Here is a 5,000-nt window from a genome sequence, read left to right on the forward strand (position 1 = left end):
AAATTGTAAACAAACCCATGTGTCAAACTGAGCAAAATGACCATTCGTGATGTTAGATATTTCAAAAGCTGTGAACACTTTTCACTATGTGGGTCACTTTGAGCACATATTCCAATGTGACCAATGACCTTGAGCACATGGAAATGTAATATAGATCATGCCCATTCATGAACGAGGAAGCAAGTAAGACCTATCTGACAATAATATGTTTATAGATAGTATGCAGATGACGTCACTCAGGCCTGTGTTATTGTTTTTGCCATCCGCGTTTGTGAGTTGTTCTCACTAAACTGTATTAACCAGACTATAAAAGTTCATGGTTACACAGAGTTTGTGTGTTGGTCCGTTATACTTCCGGATGGCAATGTTGTGAACTCCTTGGCCAAGAGCATTCTATCTTTATCGTTATTGTTGACCAGTTGTTATTATGTAGATAGTGTACCCTTGGCTAAGAAGCTCACAACATTGCTATCCGGAAGTATAACGGCCCAACACACAAAAATATGTGTAACCTTAAACGTATATAGTCTGGTTAATACAGTTTAGTAAGAATTACCCATAAACGCAGATGGCAAAAAAAACAATAATAAAGCCCTGAGTGACATCAACTATCTAAAGATAGTATGCGCTTGGCTAAGAAGTTCATAACATTGCCATCCGGAAGTATAACGGACCAACACACAAAACTGTGTGTATCCATGAACGTTTATAGTCGGGTTAATACAGTTCAGTGAGCATTACTCATAAACGCGGATGGCAAAAAACAATAACAAAGACCTGAGTGACGTCATCTTCGAACTATCTATACAATGTCTCCTTCGCGAATGAGACAATTTACTTCCTCTCCTGGTTCGACAATTCTTTGTAGTAAACACTTCAGATATCAAGTGGTTAGCACATATTCTGTTGTTAAATCTTTCATTAAGTTTCCAATCCAAGCTTTGCTATAATTGATAATTTATGAAAGGAATTACACTGGGTGGCAAGCGTGAATTTTACATGTCTTGGCTGGCTATAGATAGTTCGAAGATGACGTCACTCAGGCCTTTGTTATTGTTTTTGCCATCCGCGTTTGTGAGTTGTTCTCACTATACTGTATTAACCAGACTATAAAAGTTCATGGTTACACAGAGTTTGTGTGTTGGGCCGTTATACTTCCGGATGGCAATGTTGTGAACTCCTTGGCCAAGCGCATTCTATCTATAGATAGTGTGCTCACAACATTGCCATCCGGAAGTATAACGGACTAACGCACAAAACTATGTGTCACGTTGAACGTTTAAAGATAGTATGCGCTTGGCTAAGAAGCTCATACTATTACCATCCGGAAGTATAACGGACCAACGCACAAAACTATATGTAACGTTGAACGTCTATAGATAGAACGAAGTTCACGTCACACAGGTCTTTGTTATTGTTTTTTGCCATCCACGTTTATGAGTAATTCTTACTTAACTATATTATCCAGACTAGGTCTATATAAGTTCATACAGAGTTTTGTGTGTTTGTCCGTTATTATACTTCCGGATGGCAATGTTCTGAGCTTCTTAGCCAAGCGCATACTATCTATAGTCTGGTTAGTAAGAATTACACACAAACAGGGATGGCAAAACACAATAACAAAGGCCTGAGTGGGCGAAACACAATAACAAAGGCCTGAGTGACGTCATCTTCGTTCTATCGATTGAGAAATATTATTTGCTGTGGGCAGACAGAAAACCTTTTTGTCATAATTTTCAGTAATTTGCGTTTTTTTTTTTTTTTGGTTTTTTTTTTTTTTTTCATCTCGATGTTTTAAAATGGGCCACAACAAGTAGAACATTCTGGAACTTGATATCTTATTCCACCTCGATAATACGCTTCAACCGTCACTTCCCTCGTAATAACGCATGGTAACTTAATAATTGGCTCTAAACTATCGGAACAGTGACGGACGCCCTTATGAAATATTTCTCCGACGAGCATAAAAGCATATCCAGAAGAAAAAAAGAAATATTATATTCAAAATGATTCAAAACGTTTATTTTTAGGCAATTGCCAATATAAATCTGATCATGTTTTGACTTTTACACATTTTGATCACAAGACATATGAAAAGTTCTAGCCAGCATGAAGAATAAAAAGTAACAATTTTCTTTGTTTAGATCAACGATGGCCGCCGTTGCTGGGCGACGTGACATCAGACTATTGAATCCCTAAACGGTTGTTGCCAAATCAATTTTTTAAAAAAAAAGAGAAAAAAAGGTGCATATCCATATATCTACAGTATTACTGTACTCTGAAATAAAAACAACGTAGATCTGTATATAAAATTTTGGCCAGAAAACTCGTCCTTCAGATATCGATCAATTAAAATGACTCTCGTCTCCGCAAAAACTCTCAAACCTGGGACTTCCGCGAAGTTTTCTCAGGTTTGATAGTTTTTGCCGAGACGAGAATCATTGTAATCGTTCGATATTTGAAGGATCGAGTTTTTCTGACCAACATTTTAAACGCGTGTATTTTTTGTTTCAGAGCACGTAAGAGTAGGATATGCCATGTCAGCATAATAGACTATTCATGTCACGTAGAGCATAATCGGTTGTCAATCCACGGCCATCACACCAAAACAAGGTGTTCGGTGAGTGTTCAATAGTCTGATGTCACGTCGTCCAGCAATGGCGGCCATCGTGGTTCTAAACAAAGAAAATCGGTACTTTTTATTCTTCATACTGGCTATAACTTTTCATATGTAATGTGATCAGAATGTATAAAAGTCAAAACATGATCATATTTATAATGTTTTTCTCCAATGGATAGACTTTTATGCTCGTCGGAGAAATATTCCATAAGGGCGCCCGCCATTGTTCCGATAGTTTAGAGCCAGTTGCTAAGTTACTATGCGTCATTACGAGGGAAGTGACGTCATGACTGTTGAAGCGACAACAATAAAATGGAATAGATAGAACGAAGATGACGTCACTCAGGCCTTTGTTATTGTTTTGTCGTTTGTTTGTTTTTTTTTGTTGTTTTTTTTTTGGAGTTTTTTTGCCACCCATATTTGTGAGTAATTCTCACTAAACTGTATTAACCAGACTATAAATGTTTAGGTTACACATAGATTTGTGTGTTGGTCCGTTATACTTCCGGATAGCAATGTTGTGAACGTCTTAGCCAATCGCAAATTATCCTAAGAGACTGCAATAATTTAATTTACGAAGACAGGTGAAATAAGATTAAAGGGTCTGTTCAATTTTACTACTGTTATTTCTTTTTTCTATCATCGAGCAGCAATAATTTTCATGCATTATATTATTGTAAGGTGTGTAAGTGTGAAAATAAACCCTGCTTTGAAAGATCATGTATCAATATACATTGTTGCTTTTTTTTTAATTTACCAAAGGAGGCGGAGTGTGTATGTATCTCTCTCTCTCTCTCTCTCTCTCTCTCTCTCTCTCTCTCTCTCTCTCTCTCTCTCTCTCTCTTTCTTTCTCTCCCTCTCTCTCTCTCTCTCTCTTTCTTTCTTCTCTCTCTCTCTCTCTCGCTCCTCTCTCCTCTCTCTCTCTCTCTCTCTCTCTCTCTCTCTCTCTCTCTCTCTCTCTCTTTGTATGTTACACTGTATGTGTGTGCCCCCCCCCCCCGTTTCTTTATGTGTCTCTCTCTGTATGTACGTGTGTGTTAAGTGTGTGTGTGTGTGTGTGTGTGTGTGTGTGTGGGTTTGGGTGTGGGTGTCAGTTATTTGTGAAGCAAGGAGATTGACCTTAGATATAGAATTACGGTCTGTGGCTTGACCTAAAAAAATTGCTACTTAGTGATGCGTAAACTGAGGCCATTTAATTTATTTCCACTCTTTTAATATTTCAACGGTTTAACTGTGAAGTTCAGACATTTATTCCATTGTGTCTTCATTTTAGGAATGTTTAAACACAGGTAAATGCAGTGCTTAGTTTATTATAAGTACGATATTATTAACAAATCTATAAATCTGAGGAAGTAAAAAATCGATTGTAATGTTGGATGCTGTTTCGAAATTTCTGTTCCATTCGTGATTTGAGTCATAAATTTGAACAAATTTCGCAAATTTCGCACCATGGTTCTTGTCTCCAGGACACGAAATGGTTTTGATGATGGGGGCAAGGTGGCTCAGCGGCACGGTCTTTGCTTCGTACCCGAAAGGTACCGAGTTCGATCACTCCCCACTGCGCTGTGTGGTCTTGAGCAAGTCATTTCGCCCTAGCTCAATATGCGCGCTGCTCGGCTGCTGACGCCTGTTATTCCAGTCTTCCCTTGGAATAGACCCTAGAGACAAATTTCCCCTATGGGATGAATAAAGGGAATTTTAGTTTATTTATTTTCATTTTATTTTAAAGATTGCCCATTAATGCTTTGCTCCAGCATTGTTTTGTTGGTTTTGTTTTGATTTGTTATGTTTTGTTTTTCCTTGGGGGGGGGGGGGGGGGGTTATTGGTTTGTTTTTGTGGGTTTTAGTGTTTGGGTAAACAGGGGAGGAATATAATCTTTTTATCTAGTTTTATTTCATGTTGATAATTTAAAATTATACATTTGTTCAGTTTTAAATTGAGTTTATAGCGTCATGCACATATATTTGGCAGGTCGCAATGACGGGCTGCTTTAACGCTGTTGTGTTGGATAATGTGTTATGTTGGTCCGAGATAATTTCCATTACAACAATGAGCCTATAATAACGACGTGGGTTATCAGACCTGCAAATAAATATACGTGTCAGTTTACCGTTAAAGATCTGTTGTTTTCTTACGACTCCCGAGTCTGAACGTCTAACTCAGAGATTTCTACTAATAATTTGCATAATTTGTGCCGCAACATTACATGATTAGCCTTTTCGCTCTTGTCGTCGTCATTTATTGTTGCCTAATCGTCACGAATCGGTTATACTGTCGGGCTGGACTAGTAATGGAAATCGACATTTTCTGCCACAGATTTGACACGGTGTTAATTTCTATCTTTTATGGTAAAGAATTATTACAGTTTTATACGTTGTA

General features: G+C 37.8%; 1 protein-coding gene across 8 annotated transcripts in view; it reads left to right on the forward strand.

The window, feature by feature from the left end:
* LOC144978407 (adenosine deaminase AGSA-like) overlaps positions 1–5,000 on the forward strand; it is a 77,738-nt gene that overhangs the window by 33,153 nt on the left and 39,585 nt on the right. Inside the window, exon 1 of one of the 8 annotated variants that reach the window (XM_078924410.1) lies at positions 2,515–2,620. The exons of the other annotated variants lie outside the window; for them this stretch is intronic. The gene's annotated coding sequence lies outside the window, so the exon portion shown is untranslated. Of the gene's footprint in view, positions 1–2,514; positions 2,621–5,000 lie in introns of those variants that run through there. 8 annotated transcript variants of the gene reach the window in all.

The sequence above is a fragment of the Berghia stephanieae genome, chromosome 8 (assembly GCF_034508935.2).
Source record: "Berghia stephanieae isolate SIO BIC M18660-M18661 chromosome 8, UCSD_Bste_1.3, whole genome shotgun sequence".
Classification (NCBI taxonomy): Eukaryota; Metazoa; Mollusca; class Gastropoda; order Nudibranchia; family Aeolidiidae; genus Berghia; species Berghia stephanieae.